General features: G+C 39.5%; 2 protein-coding genes across 5 annotated transcripts in view; one reads left to right on the plus strand and one right to left on the minus strand.

Moving 5' to 3' along the window:
* The window catches only part of lrrn3 (leucine rich repeat neuronal 3), a 51,157-nt gene extending 43,746 nt beyond the window's left edge, over positions 1–7,411 (minus strand). For both annotated transcript variants that reach the window (XM_003221202.4, XM_008111143.3), the window contains exon 1: positions 6,933–7,411. The gene's annotated coding sequence lies outside the window, so the exon portion shown is untranslated. The remainder of the gene's footprint in view (positions 1–6,932) is intronic.
* Positions 1–18,537, plus strand: part of immp2l (inner mitochondrial membrane peptidase subunit 2) — a 658,834-nt gene that overhangs the window by 315,578 nt on the left and 324,719 nt on the right. The window lies entirely within an intron of this gene.

Here is an 18,537-nt window from a genome sequence, read left to right on the forward strand (position 1 = left end):
AATCTCTTGTGTGACCCAAAAGATCAGAATGTACTATTGAGAAGATGATGAACGGGACATGTTATTCATCCAAATATTGTACTGGGATGTGTACCATACCTCTAGCCAAGAGTGCTAGTTATGGGAAAATCTGGAAAAGACTTAAACATTGCTTTCTTAATTTAAGAAAGCCTGTTGTAAGGAAGTTTGAAAATACATGAATTAGAATAATGAATTAGTATTTCAGGTTTTTTTATGGAGTAGTAATTTTACTATCATGGAAAAATAGGGGCCGGGCTTTGGCGCAGGCTGGTGAGCAGCCTGCTGCAATAAATCACTCTGACCATGAGGTCATGAGTCCAAGGCCAGCCCATGGCGGGGTGAGCACCCGTCAATTAAAAAATTAAAAAATAGCCCCTGCTCGTTGCTGACCTAGTAACCCGAAAGATAGTTGCATCTATCAAGTAGGAAATAAGGTACCACTTATAAAGTGGGGTGGCAAAATTAACTAATTTATGACGTTGGAATGAGGAAGTGCCGTCACAGTGGGTGATGAAGCAGCTGCTTCCCCCTGTGGCCAGAATCAAACATCCCCTCAGGAGAAGGTTAAATTGCCTCTGTGTCTGTCTCGGTTCTATGTGTATATGGGCATTGAATGTTTGCCCTATATGTATATAATGTGATCCGCCCTGAGTCCCCTTCAGGGTGAGAAGGGCGAAATATAAATACTGTAAATAAATAAATAAATAATAAAAAGCCATTGTGGGAAAATTCAGAACCTGAATAAGTTACCTAAAGAATCTTTCATCCAGCATGACCACTGACCTTGTTGGCGGGGAATTCAGGGTACTGCAATTCCAAAAATATAACTTTTGTAATCCTTGTGCAAACTTCAAGGTGATAAGGATGACGGACACACTGCCATGCCAAAGACTTAATTTTTTTTAAAAAAGAAAAGAATGGAAGCTGAATATGTAACTGCTTGACTTTGTAGTCTAATACTTTTGTACTTTTGGAGAATGGGAGAAAAAACTTCTCTAACTAGCAATGTTTTGGCCAGACATCCCCCTTTTTATATCACTGTAATTACAGAGGATCGACTTCCAAAAAAATAAAACTGTTCACTCCAGTTTTTCCAAAAAGGCAGTTTCTTGATTTTGGAGAAAAGCAAGCTACTTTCTCATGTTCTATAAAACTTGGCTGTAGAATGTGTAGTAGTGCTGAGCACTAATATGTTTCTGCTTTCATGTTTATTATCTTCCCATCTTCTTTTAAAAAATGGACTTGGTGCCTGACTTCAACCCTGCAATTGAGAATATGGTTATATCTGCCTATGACGTAGTAGATAACTGAGCCTACTGGATGGGGGGATGATGTACATCAGCATGAGATGAAAGTCATCATTAGGTGTCAGTATTGCTAGACACTTGCTAAGGACTAGACCTCAATGGCTAGATAATATCCAACACTACCCAGGTTGGCCTGCAACAGTGTTTTCCCAGTGAACCTTCCAAAACTTGGAACAAGCATTCTGTGGTGATATCAGATACAAAGCTTGGAAATGTGTTGTCAAAGCTTGGAAAGAATTCTTTCTTTGTATGTGTGTAAACACACAGACACAGAAGTTACAAAACTAAAAGCATATTAATGAGTGATTGTAGCCTCATTTTTCTTCAGATACATCTAGGTTATATTTTAAAGTTTTGGATCACACAGAAGACTCCCCTCACTTTAAAACTAGTGCATCAAGGAAAGAAGTATTTACCTGGAAACCCTTTCAAAATAAAGGAGAACTGGCCTAAATGTCTCTAATCCAGATTTGCTAAATTATGATCAGACAATGTAGATTACATAAGAATGTAGTTACATTTGAACCTTTTAATATATATGTATATTTTGGGGTGGAAGTGTTGTCTTTCAATAGGTGAAGGTTGCATCTTGTGATCTAAAACCTGCTGTGCTATAGTCTAGATTCAAGTTTATCCCCTTGAAGCAGTTTCTACACTTGTAGTGAAGGGATGCAATATGAAATATGGGGTGACCACAAGAGAGTGGGACTTGTCATTATGGAATATTGCCTGCTATAACATTGTTTTGGCATCAAGCAAAGATCTTTTTCTCCACCCAGACCTTTTATCATTTTTAACTATCTAAATTTATTTTCTAGCTGATACTGAATAATATTTCACTTGCCAACAACATTTCATTGTTTTGTTTACCCTAAATAGGATTGTTTTAGCCTCATTTTACATAGACATAATTGTTCAGCTTGCTTTTTTTTGTTTAATTCACTATTGTATTGTACTATTTGATTTATATGTAATTCTTCTGGATTAAATTGTTATGAGTTAACCAAGGAAATAGGGTAATTCCTGAGCTAAGGATGTAAGGCAGTGAACACCAGAATATCCAGGTCATGGAAAGCTGAAGATTCAAGTAGGTGGAGTATGAAGTCATTGCTTATCTTATTTTGGAGCTGGCAGACATATACGTGAGCATGTGCTTGGAAACTTTCTCAAAGGAAGAGGCGGCGCGACAGTGGTGGTGGGTGCGGGACACTAGTCTAAATGTTTCTAATATGGGATTGGTAAATTTTGAGGAGATACTGTAAGTAAATCTGGAGGCTCCTTAGGAACATACATGCAATTGTGCTATATTAGGATGTTTCTTTGCTCTAAAACATGAGAAGAATATATCTTATGTAACCAAAGAAAATCACCACCTTTCCGCTTGGAAATGTGTAAGCTGCAAACAAGTTCAGCTTGGATTTCCTCATTAACCAAACCTTAACAAAAAGCAGCAGGAATCTCTTTCAGTTTAAACATCCCTACCAACATTTTAAATGATGTAAACCAGTGCTGCCTCCAATTATAAATGAATTTTACCATCACCTCCCAATGATATAGCAACATATTCAAGGGTTTGCTATCATCTCCACCCAGGTGTGGTGATAAATTTCAAAGATATCTGCACAATAGAATTAGTTGTGGTTTTCTTTGCTGATTAAAATAGTAGTAGTAGTAGTCGTAGTAGTAGTAGTAAAGTCAGCATGGAGTAGTGGTTTGTGTGTTGAATTATGAGAACAAGGCTAAATCCCCACTTAGCCATTGAATTCCATTAGGTGTCCTTGGATAAGTCACCTTCTTTCAGTCTCAAGAGGAAGGCAAAGGAAAACCCTCTGTGAACAAATATTGTCAGAAAAACCCTCTGTGAACAAATATTGTCAAGAAAACCCAGTGTCAGATTTACTTTAGTTGGAAACAACTTGAAGGCACACAACAACAATTGCAAGTACTACAAAGATAGTGTGGTGTAATGGTTTGAACTTTGGATAATGACTCTGGAGACCATGGTCTGAATTCCTCCTCAGCCATGGAAACCACACTTTTTCAGCCTTAGAGGAAGGTAAAGACAACCCTCCTCTGGACAAATCTTGCCAATAAATCCCCATGAGAGATTTACCTTGAGATCAACATAAGTCAGAAATAGTTGGAAGGCATGCAACAAGATAATTACTATTACCAATCTCCCAGAAAACACATTTAAAATTTACTCTCAGGCCTCATCTACACTGCCATATAACCCAGTTTCTGAAGCCAGATTATCTGCTTTGAACTGGATTTTATGGCAGTGTAGACTCATATAATCCAGTTCAAAGCAGATAATCTGGACTCAGAAACTGGATTATATGGCAGTGTAGATCCAGCCTCACTCTCCCCACTTTTCTCTGTCTCTTCAATCTCTCTATTTTTCTCTCTTCCCTATACCCTCTTATATGTGTGAAGAATTCCATTACTGATTTGGCTTGTATAATAAACATTTATTGTCACATATTAGAAGTTTAGATTGTGAGCTACAGACTTAAGACAGGTTTTTGCTCTGGACATTCCCCAAGTATTTGTTTTGCATATCCAAAACGTGTCATTAAACAAGGAGTCCACAAAATTGTTGGTCAAATCTTAAATTATAATTACTTAAAATGTATTTCATATCGTGCCAGAAACCATGTTTGCTTCAAGTACTAGAGATTTTGCTTCAAGTACTAGATAATGTAACTTTATTGTTTACTAGTGGCCTGCCTTGTCTTATTCCCTTACATCAGTTAGCCCAAAGCTAGCTATTTCAGTTAATCTGTATGAGCATGCCATGTCAAAAAGTTGTAGAATTCTTTTAGAAGTGACTGCAGATGTTTAACATTACATACTAGGGAGGAACTGTTTTGGAGAAGAGAAGTAGTATAGTAATGAGCATCATTTATGATTGACTTCTATCTGCTGTCTACATGCTGAAAAATGCATGGTTTACTGGAGTAGAAATAATATTGTGTTTACTCCCTTGCCTCTCCTTCCCAGAATGGTTTTGCTATCACACACACACACACACACGAGTGATTTCAGTTTCAGTTATTAGTGCTAAGAAGAATATCCACAGTCTCCGAAAACCAGGCTCCAACATCTTTCCCCCCCTTCTTTTTTCGAGTAAATATTTTTGCATGGTTGTCATGCAACTAAATTTTAATTAGTTTTTCATAAAAATGAATTAATGAGTAATGAATAATGAGTGTATTTGTGCAAGCTGCATTTAAAGGCAAGCAAATGTGAAGCTCTCCTAAATGCAAGCACATGTACATGGTTCTTCCATCTGCTCTGATACTACTATGAAATTTACCATCACTGGAAACTAGGCTTGCAGGCGAGTCGTCATGCTTTTAAGAAGAGATTGTCACATTATCTGGGCAGATTTTACAGCTCGTTCTTCAAAAGGCATGAGCACCTGTAACATTTGGTTATGCCCATGTCTTGAGAGTAGCTTGATTGTTCTTTGGACATGCATAGGTTTGACTTCTCGCTTTCTCTAAAGGGCTGGCATGCACAAAGGTGCCTTTTGGAAAGCTCTGTGGCATGCCTTCACAGCATTTGCCTATCGTACATGAAGTCAAAATGTGGAATAATGGAATAGGGACTGAAAGTCACCAAAGATGTCTTGGAATGTTATTGATGAGTTACAGAATAAGTCACATGAATCCTTAATATGTATTAGTATGTATACCAACCCCTTGACCCTGCTTTCATGCTAGCAGTGCACTAAATACATCACCTAAAAATGCAGTATGATTTATTTCATTACTGCAGTGTAACATATTTGCATGAGCACAAGGATGCAAGGCTCTTTGAAAGAGGTAAAATGTGGCAGAGAAGGTAGATTTAATGCAATGGTTATTTATTTATGACTGCCTGATAAATAAGTCCAGAGTGTTATCTAAAACAAAAACAACAACCAATATAAAGGAGAAAGGATTTTATGCCAGTTTGCTGATGACAGGAGCTAGTGCTTCTCTGCCTTTCCTCGTGGCATTTGAAGAGGCAAGGTTGCCTTGAACTCCTGCATTATCCAAGGGAAAAATCCAATATAGTGGCTTATTGTCAGAGCTGCTTTATTGCTATCATTTAGAAAGGTGGACTGAAATAATTGACTTCTTGTAAACATATTGTTAATCTTCCCCACTTTCCGACATATTTATGAGGAAGTGACAGGTAGGAGGAAGATAACTGGCCTTTTCCCCATCTTTTTTTTTTTGGGCGGGGGAGTTATTTCTCTTGCCTTATACACACCAGAACCAAGATTAACTTTCCAGACCGGAGTTGTCCAGGAAAATCATTGCTTTGACAACTGGAAGTGGGGAGGGAGGGACTGTTTCCTCCAGTGTTGCATGTGGGGAGGGGGAGAGAGAAAGGATTCATTTGTGGAGGTATGTTAACTCCTCAGTTGCTTTGCCACAAATTGACATCCATCTCTAAGAAAATATTTTTCCACCTTAAAAAAAATTGTCATTTATCCTCCCTATCCCTGTTTTTGAATTGATAACCTATTTATCTGAGATTAATGATAGAGAAGCACATCTCCTGTTATACATAGAGGATAGCAGTTTCATGATAAAAAAATAACTAGGTTTGGTTTTCATTGGGTGCATTACATTCTTGCCTCCCACCCCTATTCATACATACGCATCCATGCACACACATCCAGGCTTTCCTGTCAAGCCTTTACTTTGTACTTTATTTTTTTTCAGTACACTTTTTTGTGGATCCCAAGCCTGGGCAAAACGATTGCCCCTCCCTGCTTAAAGCAAGCACTTCTCAGCTTATCTATGGGGGGTGGTGGAGGGGGGACAGCAATAAGCACACAATAAAGGATCTGAACCCACAGCTTTCTCTGCTGGAAATGCACTTAGAGGCGTCATGCTGTGATTGCTTTAATTACCATAGAAGATTAAAAGTCTTTTGCTTAATGCTGTCCTTTATACCTTGCATGTCTCAGTTCCAGTTGCATTAGTAATCAGACATTCATATTGGCCTTTCAGTGTGTCTGAGTGCTCTTGCTCTCTCTCTCTCTCTCTGTATGTGAGGGAGAGACTGGGAATCAGAGGGGGAGAGGGAGGAAGGGAGGGAAGGAGTAATTTGCTACACTTCTTAAAATGTAGCCTGGCAGAAATTCAATAACTGTTTGTGATATTCTCATTCAGCTTTCGTGCTCTGTGGCTTTTGGGTCCCAGTGTGACATACAGTGGCATTTGCTGTAATCCAGCTATTGGAAGGGGGGTTAAAAAGCCTGTCCAGTATCGCATGTAATTGGTTTCCAAAGACGGAGAAAGTGCGCCGTTCCTTTTTGCACTGAAGACACTGAGCATCAGATTATTCAGACCTTTGGCTTAGTAAAGCACCCGTGTGAGAGAGTCTTAGGGGGTGAGGGGAAATTAGATTAATGAGGATTCATTGGAAATGGTTGGTGGCTCAAGGCAGACAGGGCTGCCTTTGTAATTCTCTCTGAAAGAGTATAATATGGAGAAGGTGGAGAGATGGGGATCTGTCAGAATTCTCTTTTTCAAAGCGAAGAAAAGCAAAAGGTGGTTCAGCAGCACAAAAGCACAACTTAGAATAAGCAAATACACTTACCGGAGAAGAGTAGTTTCCCTCCTGGAACGCTCCGACATATTTGGATCCCTTAGTTCTGGTAGCCACATCGTGATGCTAATGCCAGCCAGCCGAGTCGATGCATGCACTGATAGTGTGCGTTATGGTTGTCTCGATAGATCCTGGAATAGGAGGGAATCTCTGTGCAGCAGGCTGAGATCCTTTACTTTTTTTTCCAAGAGCTCTTGTCACCGGCTGTGGGTAGCTCACAATCCAATGGAGGAGGGGAGAGGAAGAGAAGAGGGAGAGGGAGAGCGAGCCAGCCAGCCAGCAAGAGCGATGCCTGCTAGCTTTTCTTCTTCTTTCTCCTTGTTTCCATGGTGGTTAGTGGTGCATCGTTCACCCGATCAGTTGTCACACTGACATGGTGCTGCCTGCTCAGCGGTCATTAATAACTGAACACCCTCGACTCCCCAGAGAGGAGCCAATAGCTTTGGAGTGCCAAGATGTAGCACTCGTAGCTGCTCCAGTCTGGTTGGTTGAGACAACCTGTCTGTTAGATGACATTGCTGCTTAGGGTGCAAATAGACCGAGTGACCCTTTCCCTGCTTCATGGCATTCCTTCTCAATAGGTGGAAAGCAAGGAGCATAAACCCCCTACCCTTGGAAGCGCTGAAGTATATTTAATGTGTAGGATACACAAGAGCTTGGAAGAAATTAGAAACAGGTGATCGGAAATAGATGACTTTCTATTCAAGTTGAATTGGCTCAGTAACAAAATTGTCTCTCTTTTACAGAGTTGTGATTTCTCTATTAATCTTACATTGTAGAGGAGCTCTGCTGTGCTCTTTTTCTCATAAGTGTGTTTTGCAGCATAGCAAATGAGGTGATTGACAGACAAATACACATTTCCACTTATTTCTGAATATAAAAGATGAAGTCATTCAACAAAGCATCAGTAATATCCATAAGCAAGCATACATAGTAAAGAGGAATTTTTTTTTTAATTGTGTGCCTGTATTTGAGGGGTGAGGTCTGTGAGTTTGGATTAATGTAAATCAATAGACCATGTCAGTTGTTTTCTTTCATACGTTTCTCCATTCCTAGAGAAACAAGCATAGTTTGAAAATACGAAGAATTATGAGTGTGTTCAAAAAGGCATTCTTCGAAGAAAGTTTTCAAAGATTTATATATTTATTTCAAAGTGTTAATGGCATTTACTTTGATCAACAGGTCAAATTCTGAACAAATGATTGGGTTTACTGTACAAATTCACCAATAATCCTGCTTTCAGGACGCTACCCTCTAGTGGAATAAAATAAAACTTAATTGTCATTTATTCACATTCTCTTCAGAATACCTTTGAGAATGAAGTGCAATAATAATGACAGTAAAAAGTGATTACAATGCTGCAAGAACCTCCTTGTTTCTCCATGCAGTGAGTGCAATATACACTGAGAAGTAATATTCCTATTCTTAAAAGTAAAAGCAGATTCAACAGTACTAAAATGACAGGTAACAACTCTTGTTACTACAATATTTTATTGCAAGTTTTTTACTGCTACATTTTATTGAGAATGTTTAAGATATAGTGCCAATTTAGATTATAAGTGTGCTGATCTTTATTTCTGGTCTCAATAATATTAAATATAGAATTTTCTACATTGATTTATTAAAAATTCTGTTACTTCTTACATTCAGCAGTGCAATGCTAAACATGATTACCAGGAGGTAAGTCCCACAGTTTGTTCTGTGCTTTCTTGTAATTTTCAGTGTATGGCAATCCTAAAATGAACTTGTCGTATGGATTTCTTGGCATGATTTGTTTGTGGGGGTGCCTTTGCCTTCCTCTTCCTCTGAGGTTGAAAGAATGCACCTTGCCCAGTGTTACTCAGTAAGTTTCCATGGCCATGCAGGGATTCAAACCTTGGTCTTCAGAACTGTAGGCCAGTTTTCAAGCCACGATAACTCCCACCATGGTCAGTGGTAGTAAAGGACTGCAAAATGTAACAAGGATCAGTGTAACTAGGGTAGGTAGAAAATTACTCTCTCTGCTTTGAGGTACCTTTTGGGAAAAGGAGGAAGAAGTTATAATGGACCCTCAGCTAATTCAACAAGCCTTTCTAATCATATGATTTGCTCCTCCTGTACAAGCAGTACACATACACCAATGAAGATTTTTGCAGGTTTCCAAGGGAGGATACTCCAACAGTGGAGATATCAACAATGTTCACTAGAGCAGTGGTTCCCAAACTATGGGCCACGGCCCACTGGTGGGCCGCAAGACCTAAAATAAGTTCCATAAGACATGCGGGGAAAATTGGCACCAGGGCCTGTTCCTGGAGTTATTTGGGATGCTGATTCAGAAAATTGCATTGGGTAGATCACATCAGCTCTAGATTATTAAATATGGTTTTCTGTGGGCGAGCAGGTGGCAACTACTGGATGGCATATGTTCTGTATCAGAAATAAGAGCTGATGTAGTCTATCCAATGAAATTTTCTGAATCAGCACCCCAAATAACCAAACTGCTGAATCTAAAGTTGAGCAAAAATTGATTTGTAACCCTTTTGGTACTAATGTTGGAGTGTGGTCCCTGGTCAAAGTGATCCCCAGTCAAGTGGTCCCTGGTCAAAAAAAGTTTGGGAACCACTGCACTAGAGGGAAAGGACCTATGCCAGTCTTCATAATACTTTCCCACACAATGCTTTTACAATTTGGAGAGTATGGTGGCTGTTGTTGGTTCCAGCATCAGCCATGAATCCACTCTTTAGTTTTGGTCCAATTTCTAAAGGAGCTATGTGAGTATTTTTTTTTTCATTATGAGCACCAACATCCTTCCAACTACAACAGTGAATCCCAGAGTCCTCTGGGTTTTTTGGACCTCAGTTCCCGGCAGCCACAGCCACTTTAGCCAATGATCAGGGATTCTGGGAGCTGAAATTCAAAATGACTTGCAGAGCAGTCATCTTGTAGATCACTGATCTACAATATGGTCTGTGCTGGGTAGATGGATCTGAATCTTTCAGCGTTTCGGCAAAATGTTAACTGCTGTCCTGAGGCATAGAAAAAGTCCTTTGGTATTTAGCAATTCCTGCTGTATAATTTTGCTTTTGTTGGAGAGTTCAAAAATATATAGATATTGGGAATAGACTTGAGGAATGAACTTCCCATTCAGCAATTTACATATCTTGTAGGAGAAAGGATTTTTGTGAGTCTTGAAACAGGTCTCATCTGCATTCTCCTTTCTTTTATTGTGTTTTCCAATTGCCCTGTCTGAGGAAAAGGGGACTGCTCTCTAGCCTAGGTCACCTGTTATGGAACCATAGAGCTCAAGAATTTTAGCCTTGGCATAGCCTGTGTAGAATTTGTTGTTTAGGGGCCCAGTTCCACCACATATTGGTGAGGGATGCTGGAAGCCATCAGCTCAAGGGATATAGTACTGTCTCTGCCCTGATTCACAACCAACAAAGCTTATCTTATAGTTGTGATGTGTGTCAGTTTTCAGTACCAAATGAAAGATTGGGGCAAACTGGAATTGCAGCCCATTCCAGCTCAGAACATGATCCTAATGCATCTGAATGCCCAAGGGAGATTAATTGGTCAATTGGAATCGCACAGGCAGGGAAGCGTCATGTGTACATCATGCAATGGATTTTGCCCCAGAACATCTCAGTTATGCACAGACAATGTTTTCTAAATCATACTATTTTCACAGCTCTGCATGTTAATGTCCTGAGTGAGAACCACTATGTGAGATTTGTGGAAAAGTGCTCTGGCAAAGTAATTAGGTATCAAAAGTTCAGATTATAATGTTATTAAATAACTACTACCTAAGTGTTCTGTTTTGGGTGATTGTTACAGACTGTATAATTGGAGGGCTAAATAAATGAACTAGTTCAAATGTATAAGGGAAATAAGGTGTTGGATCTCAATGGCTGTTTTTAAAATGGCCGAGAGATTTACAAGTACACGCAGCAACACTGTTTGAGTGGAATTTAACTAATATACTTTATTCATAACAAGAATATTGTAATTTTCATTTGCATTATTTTCAAGGATATTTTAAAGATGTTTCAGAATGCTTGCAAAGCAAAATCATCTTTATAACTGAGACAATTATGATGATTAGAGTTCATTAAACTTTTCCCCCTGCTGATTTTGTCATGATTATTTGTACCATTAAAGTGTCATGGTATCTTATTCAAGTAGGTTTCCTGTATAGATTTGTAGGTTATGCCTTTTCACATAATTACACGATTATATCCTATGAACATCTTGGGGGGGGGGGGGGGGTTGTAGTTTGGTGAGGCACTAGGATTCTCTAGTTGAGAACTTCCATAAACTGAAAAACACATAATTAAATGTGCCATGGCAAATAAAGCAGAATCATAATGTTATAATTGTGTAGTTGGAAATATTCCTTAAATTTCTTCTCGTTGATATACTTAGTGAATTTATTTGGACATCATCAAACTGTTTCTCTTTTTCATCAAATGGAAGTGAGCTGGGGGGTAGGCTAAATCAAGACAACTGATATTGAGGCAAAGTTCAAGAACAATGACAAAATTATCGTAACCTGCCCAATTCCTCCGCATTTTGCAAAAACCTCGTTTGTCTTTGCCCCTAGTTGTTTTTGGAGCTGATATATGCAGTGGTTCCACCATATCCATGGGCATCAGATCTGCATATTTAAGCATCCTCAGACTGAAAATGCAAAAATAGTTGAAACAAGCAATTGAGATCTAGTACAGCTAGCCAAAAAGTAGTCTTAAGGCAGCAGCCGAGATGGCTCCCTTGCGATGGAAGAGAGATTTATGAGTTCCTATGAATACAACAATATGATGTAGGGCAGTAACAGAGATAATGGCAAACTCTGACCAGCAATAAAGCCACAAGATGCACATTCTTTGGCCTCTCTTGCCTCCAAACAGCTCACTAGCTGCCTGCTTCCACCTTTGTAATGGAAGAAAAGAAGCACTGCAGTAGGACCTTGAAGGAGCCTGTGACTACTGGCAGGGGCTGACCACCACCTCTGTTGCTCCATGGAAATCTATATTTTGCGGGACTTCAAGGAGAATCAAATTAAAATCTTCCCTAAATCATAAAGATAATTGGATGACTGTGGACAAGTTATTCTTACTGTTTAATCTGTACACAGAGTTGTGAGTACAAAACTGAACAATCCAATGCATGCTCCTCTGGGCTCCTTGGAGGATAAGCGGGAGACGAAAGTTAATAATTATAAATATTTTCAGACATTAACAGGAACTTGCAGGGGTCACATTTATCAGTGTAAAAACTTGTCTGTTTATACTGCTTGTTAATATCTTTGTTCTCTAAGAGATCATCTAAGATCTCTGGGGGTTTTGATCCAAATATAGTTCAGTTATTTCAATTTCTACTCCTCAAAGAGTCTTTGTGGTTATATTTCCACAACAATGGTTCTTTCTCTAACACTATATTGAATCTCTAAAGTAATGTACAGGACATCATGGGGATGGGGAAGGTATTTAAATTTTGCCCTCACAATTCCCAAACCCTTGAGCATATGAATGGTACTTCATTTATTATTATTGATGTAGCTATTGCAGATTGATGTCAATTGAAAAGAAGACAGTAAGCATGCCATATCTGAAGGGGTTTGGTTCCAGGACCCTGCACTGATGTAATAAAAGTGGATGATTACACTTAAAATTATTAAATGGCAGCAGAATGAAAATACATGCTTCATCATGTCCATGCTCAATCACCACCAATTATGGTCTGTAACCATAATACACACATTATGGTGTGTAGCCATCTGCGGTGGGTGGAAATTGCAGATCTGGAGACATACTTTGTGCTTTGCAATAAGAAAAAGAGAGAAGTTTCTTTTCCAAATCCTTGTCCTAATAGATTCTTGGCATGTAATGTCTATAAACAGGACCTTCTCAGCAGTGGTGCCCACATTCTTCGGTCTGATGTAAAAGAGATAGAGACTGTGACAACTTTCATATGTCTTCTGTTAATTATGAACTCATAATGATTATGACACTGTTCTCATCTGGAGTCCCCGATGGGGTAGTGGACTAAAGCCTCTATCAGCTCCAGCTCCATGCGGGGACATGAGAGAAGCCTCCCACAAGGATAGTAAAAACATCAAAACATCCGGGTGTCCCCTGGGCAACGTCCTTGCAGATGGCCAATTCTCTCACTCCAGAAGCTACTCAAGTTGCTCCTGACATGGAAAAAAAAACTGTTCTCATTACTGTTATATGTATAATTTTTTATTGTCAAAATTTTACATAGTGAGAGTTAAAATAGATTGGAATAGAGTAGGGGTGGGTGGGATGGGGCTGGAGGGGATTAGCTGGCAGAGTTGGGAAAGGCTTAAGAAGGAATTTGGGGTTCAAGGGTAGGTTTCCCTTATGACTTCCTAATTATCAATTTGAGTGATTATAAAACAGATTTTGATAGTGCTATGATTTTACATTTCTGTTTGGTAAAAAGAAGGTGTGTCTGGATGAGTTACAAGGGTCCCTATTTAGAGAAAAAAATCACAGAAGAAGGTGTGGTTTTCTCAATCTGTCAAAGACAATTAGAAGAGTACAGAGAGCTTGGAAGGACTCTGATAAGACAATCCTTTCTTACTGACTAATACAAACCAATTGGGGCGGGGGGAGACATTTGCCTGGTATGAACCAGCTAAAGAAAAAAAGACTCTTCATTACATATAAATATTCACACCTACTTTTATGTTATTTTTTGATGAATCAACAATGTAATGCTGTTTGTCATAGCCAATCAACAGAGCTTTTATGTAAGTACACAACGTTATAAATGCATGTTCATATCATTGCACTTTAGAAAAAACACAATTTTTGCACCTTTTTTTCCAAGGATTTCTTTCTTCATTCTGCAGCTGATTGATTTCCCATATTTGGAAGTGTTTTTTAATTCAAAAATTCTCTATAGCAATATCAATAATTGTGTTTTGCATTATATATGCATTTTAATTATAATTTTTCATTTCATGGCATGTAGACCTCTTTGAGACTTTATTATATCAAATGGCATTGTAAGTAAATAAAGACCATATTGCCTAATGTTTTCAGTGGCGGGAGATGAGAGGAGCGAGAGAAGGCTGAAAAGTATGTAAGCATTTGCAGTTACAAATGAAGGTTTCTTTTAAAAACATCCCAGGAACCAATTTCCAATTTTGTTTTCTGGGTATGTTTGTTTGTTTAGATACATACATATTTGAATAAGTTTTGTCTTCACTCTGGGGCAGACTAAAAAGGCTGGGAGCCAGAGGTACATCCGCTAAAACCCATTCTTCCAAGAAGGCATTGCAGTGTAATTTCTCCCAAAGCAGCTTTTTCTAGCAAATAAAAACTGATTAAAAACTAAAAAAAGACAACTTTTGGCAAAAAGACAACTTTCTCAAATGGCTTGCCCCCCAATTTAAATATTTTTGTATGACTGCAATATGAATAGATGTCCATCTGGATTGCACATTCTAAGACGTCTTTGCATGTTCATTTTCTAAATGTATGTTCTGACTTCCCTGAAATATAATAAATGTTTTTTTTTAAAGTGGAGTATTAGTGAAATTAATAAAAACAAATAGATTGCATTAAGACCAATGTAAAGGCTTGGAGAAGAAGTCCTAAACACTTACTTGCATCTAACTTGGCTAGTTTACATTTTACCCATAAAATTATATTCACTGATGAATTATGACTTGGCAGGTTGAACATTTGATTGATTAAGAAGCAACTGACATATTCCATTAAGGCCTACATCATTGAGTTTCCAAAACATCAGTTGGTGTTATTCTGTTGCAAGAAGCTCCAGAAAATGTAAAGCCTCTGTTTTAGTGGGAGAAGGTCAGACATAAAATCGGACAGAACAAAGGGATTTTCTCATTTTTATTGATTAACAAACATAGCCCTCATTCTCTTGACAGTATAGGTTACACTGTGTTCTCCCTTGACAGTGTCGGGAAGACCAGCACAATAGTTTGAAGTCTTGTTCATAGGACAGACATATCTCAGTTAATGAATTCCATGTGTTCCTGGGCATTTTCTTCTTTCGCAGAAAATTTGGTGCCAGAGGCAGAAATAACTTGGAAGAAATAGGGATAGGTTTTTGTACCGCACAAAAAAGAAGAAGAGCATTCGATGTATTTATTTATTTACAACATTTCTACCCCCCTTTTTCACCTGGCAAAATTCAATGACCAGAACAAAATTCAATAAAATCAAGCATCACATTTTAATCAATTAACAATACTTAATAAACATTATACAAAACTTAAAAACATATAAATACTTAAATCCATTGTCCAGAAACCTCGTACGTAAACCTTAGTTCAGATCATGTCGGATCATAGAGCTTATTCATTGAATGCTTGTGCACATAGCCATGTCTAGGTTTTTCTTAAAGCCCAGAAGAGTTGGGGCCTGCCGAATATTGCTAGGGAGGGTGTTCCACAGCCGAGGAGCCACCACTGAGAAGGCCCTGTCCCTTGTTCCCACCAGCTGCTCTTGCGAGGCAAGTGGGACCGAGAGCATGGCCTCCCCAGACAATCATAAGGTTCTTGATGGCTCATAGGAGGAGATACGTTTGGACAGGTTGGACCAGAACCATTTAGGGCTTTATAGGTCAAAATTAGCACTTTAAATTTGGCTCGGTAGCATATTGGCAACCAGTGGAGCTGGATTAACAGGGAAGTAGTGCGCTCCCTGTATGCCGCCCCAGTTATTAATCTGGCTGACGCCCGTTGTACTAATTGGAGTTTCTGGCCCATCTGCAAAGGCAACCCCATGTAGAGTGTCTTGCAGTAATCCAAAAGGGGTTTAACCAGAACATATGTGAAAAAATATCTTTACATTTGAAATTATATGACCTGGCCAGGAAAGCTTTGTATAAATAAGCAAAAATGTTTTGAATTGTCTAGACCAGGCATGGGCAAACTTCAGCCCTCCAGGTGTTAGGAATTGTGGGAGTTGAAGTCCAAAACACCTGGAGGGCCAAAGTTTTTCCATGCCTGGTCTAGAAACTACCTGAAAGCTTCTTTCAAAATGCTTCCAGAGCTTACTTTTTTTCATTCTACCTGTCTCCACTTTTATTTTCCATTTTGGTAACCAAGTTCATAGGTTTTTAAAAATATGCCGGGGAAGCTCGTGAAAAAGCCTCATTTACTTCCCCCTTTTCTCTGTTGTACTGTTCACACATGCTCAGTAAGGGATAGTGGAGGCATCAGCTGTGTAACCTGTTGTAGGTGGCTACATGTGGGTTAGCTGGAGTAGTGCTTCTCATGCTATCTGTGGTAAGGACTAGCAATTTTTGTTTTCTAACTTCCTTGGGGACCCGGCAGTGCCCGGGTTATTAGAAGAAGACATTGTTTTGGGATGTTAGGTAATATTACTGAAGTTTGGTCCAGATCTGTCATTGGCTGGGTTCAGTGCTGTCTGGATAAGAGTGAATTACAGCTCCCAGATTCCCAGAGCAATCACCCCCCAAACTACCCCTCCCCCATGTTGGGTCTGTGTGCCAAGTTTAGTCCAGATCCGTTGTTGGCTGGGTTCAGGGCTCTCTAGATAAGGGTGAACTTCAACTCCCAGATCCGAGGTTAGTCACCCCTAAACCAGGCCTATATGCACAGTTGGCCATGTTGGGTCTGTGTACCAAGTTTGGTTGAGATCTGACATCAGTTGGGTTCAGTTCTTTCTGGATGCAGATGAACTACAACACTCATAATCAAGGTCCATTCCCCTAGACCCTTGTAGTATGTTCATTTTGTCAAGGGGCTTCACTTTGCCATGTTTGGTCCCGGTCCATTGTCAGTGGGGGGGGGGGGGGGATGCCGGTGGATTGCAACTCCCAAAATCAAGGTCCATTCCCTCAAACCCTGCAGTATGTTCAGTTGGTCATGGGGCTTCTCTGTGCCAAGTTTGTTCCCAGTCCATTGTCAGTGGGGGTCACAGTATCAGTGAAGGTACTGCAAGTCCCATTATCCATGGTAAGTTTGGTCCAGGTCCAACATTGGTTGGGTTAACAGTACTCTCTGGATGCAGGTCAAGTACAACTCTTGTAAATCATAATGAATTTTCTCCAAACTTCTTGTTCAGTTGCTGATTGATTTCTCTGTTTACTGTGTGCCATAGAAAAGGGTAGGAAAAGGTTAAGGTAGAGGCAGTGGGAGGGGTCATGCAAATTAAGGAACCCTGGGATGTCCATGCTGGAGGAAAAACAGAACATCTAGGATGAAATTGTCTCCGCATGAACGCCTTCACTTAGGTTCGGGGCAGAATTGTGTTTGTGGAGGACACTGGCAGGGTTTGGGCTACATGTTCATGCCACTCACTATAACTTGCATGTCAGTAGAGGGAAGGCCTGCTGAGTGGGAACTATCGCTGTTTGTGGAGGCAGGAGGCTGTCTGTGTAAGTGGACCCCTCCTCCACATACACATTTTTCACTTTTATGATGTGTATACATGTGCCAGGAAGCAGTATCATATGTGTGTCCACTGGCTACATAGGTTTCTTTCTTTCCTAGAAATTCTCCAGGAAATGCCTCACAGTCTGGCAGTGGTCTATGGACCACCCTTTTGAATAACACCAAGTTGGAGTCAAATCCTGTTCACTCCCAGCTCAGACTTAATTGCATTTCTTTTACCTCAGATGGGCTATTGTAACCTGTATATTTGATTTTGCCATTTTATATCATGGATAGCACTTTACTACCCCATTGCATATAATGAGACTTTAGCAGCTATGGATTTTGTTATCCATAGTGGGTCCTGGAGCCAACCTCAGCAGATAGCAAGGGCCCATTGTATTCATGTACAGTTTACAGATGAACCAGTGGAGGAGAACAGCTGTGGACATAGAGCCAAATAAATGAAGAATGCCCATTAAAGAAACTAATTTTCAAGGGCATTGTTTGTTGTCGTGTTACTTGTCACAACAGTGTATTGTCAAATTGCAATTCCTGAACCTCAGTGAACACCAAAGTATAAAGAAATCTTCTCTCTTCCCTAACACTATTGCTGGGTTTTAAAGAGCAAGATAAAGTGAGCTGACAATCCTGCCAGGAGGAAAAAACTAGTAGTATTTTAAAACACCCCTGTGAGAGAACCCTGTGTAGGAAGGTTACAGAACAGCTCATAAATGTATCATTTGTAGCTGCAGTTATTTGTTGCTACTTGTTCTTAAATCTACAGGGGTGGGAAACTTCATTTCTGGCACCAGATATACACAAGTCCCCCCTTCTGAAAACTCTTCTCATGAAACAGCCATCATGAAATTTTAAGTAGCTTCCATGCCATGATTACGCAAAGTAAATCTTAGTTTTTGCTTCATGGTGTCAGAATGAAGCCCAGGGAGAAAGGTTTGCTGCTTTCGTCTTGGCACAACCTGAGTGATTCAGTTATAAGCCAGGTCATTTTTTCTGAGCAAAATCATGACTCAGTGGGGTAGACGTTTCTACAAAACAGTTTAAGAACTACTTTCATTCGCAACCACATCTTCTCTATCTTGTCTTCATGGGATTCATACACCATAAAAACAGAGACCATGTTTGGATTGGTTCTAATGGATATTTGTCACATACAACATGCTGGATCATGGCCACATTGGTTTGGATCAGGCTCAGTAC

Source organism: Anolis carolinensis, chromosome 5, assembly GCF_035594765.1.
Source record: "Anolis carolinensis isolate JA03-04 chromosome 5, rAnoCar3.1.pri, whole genome shotgun sequence".
NCBI classification, from domain to species: Eukaryota; Metazoa; Chordata; class Lepidosauria; order Squamata; family Dactyloidae; genus Anolis; species Anolis carolinensis.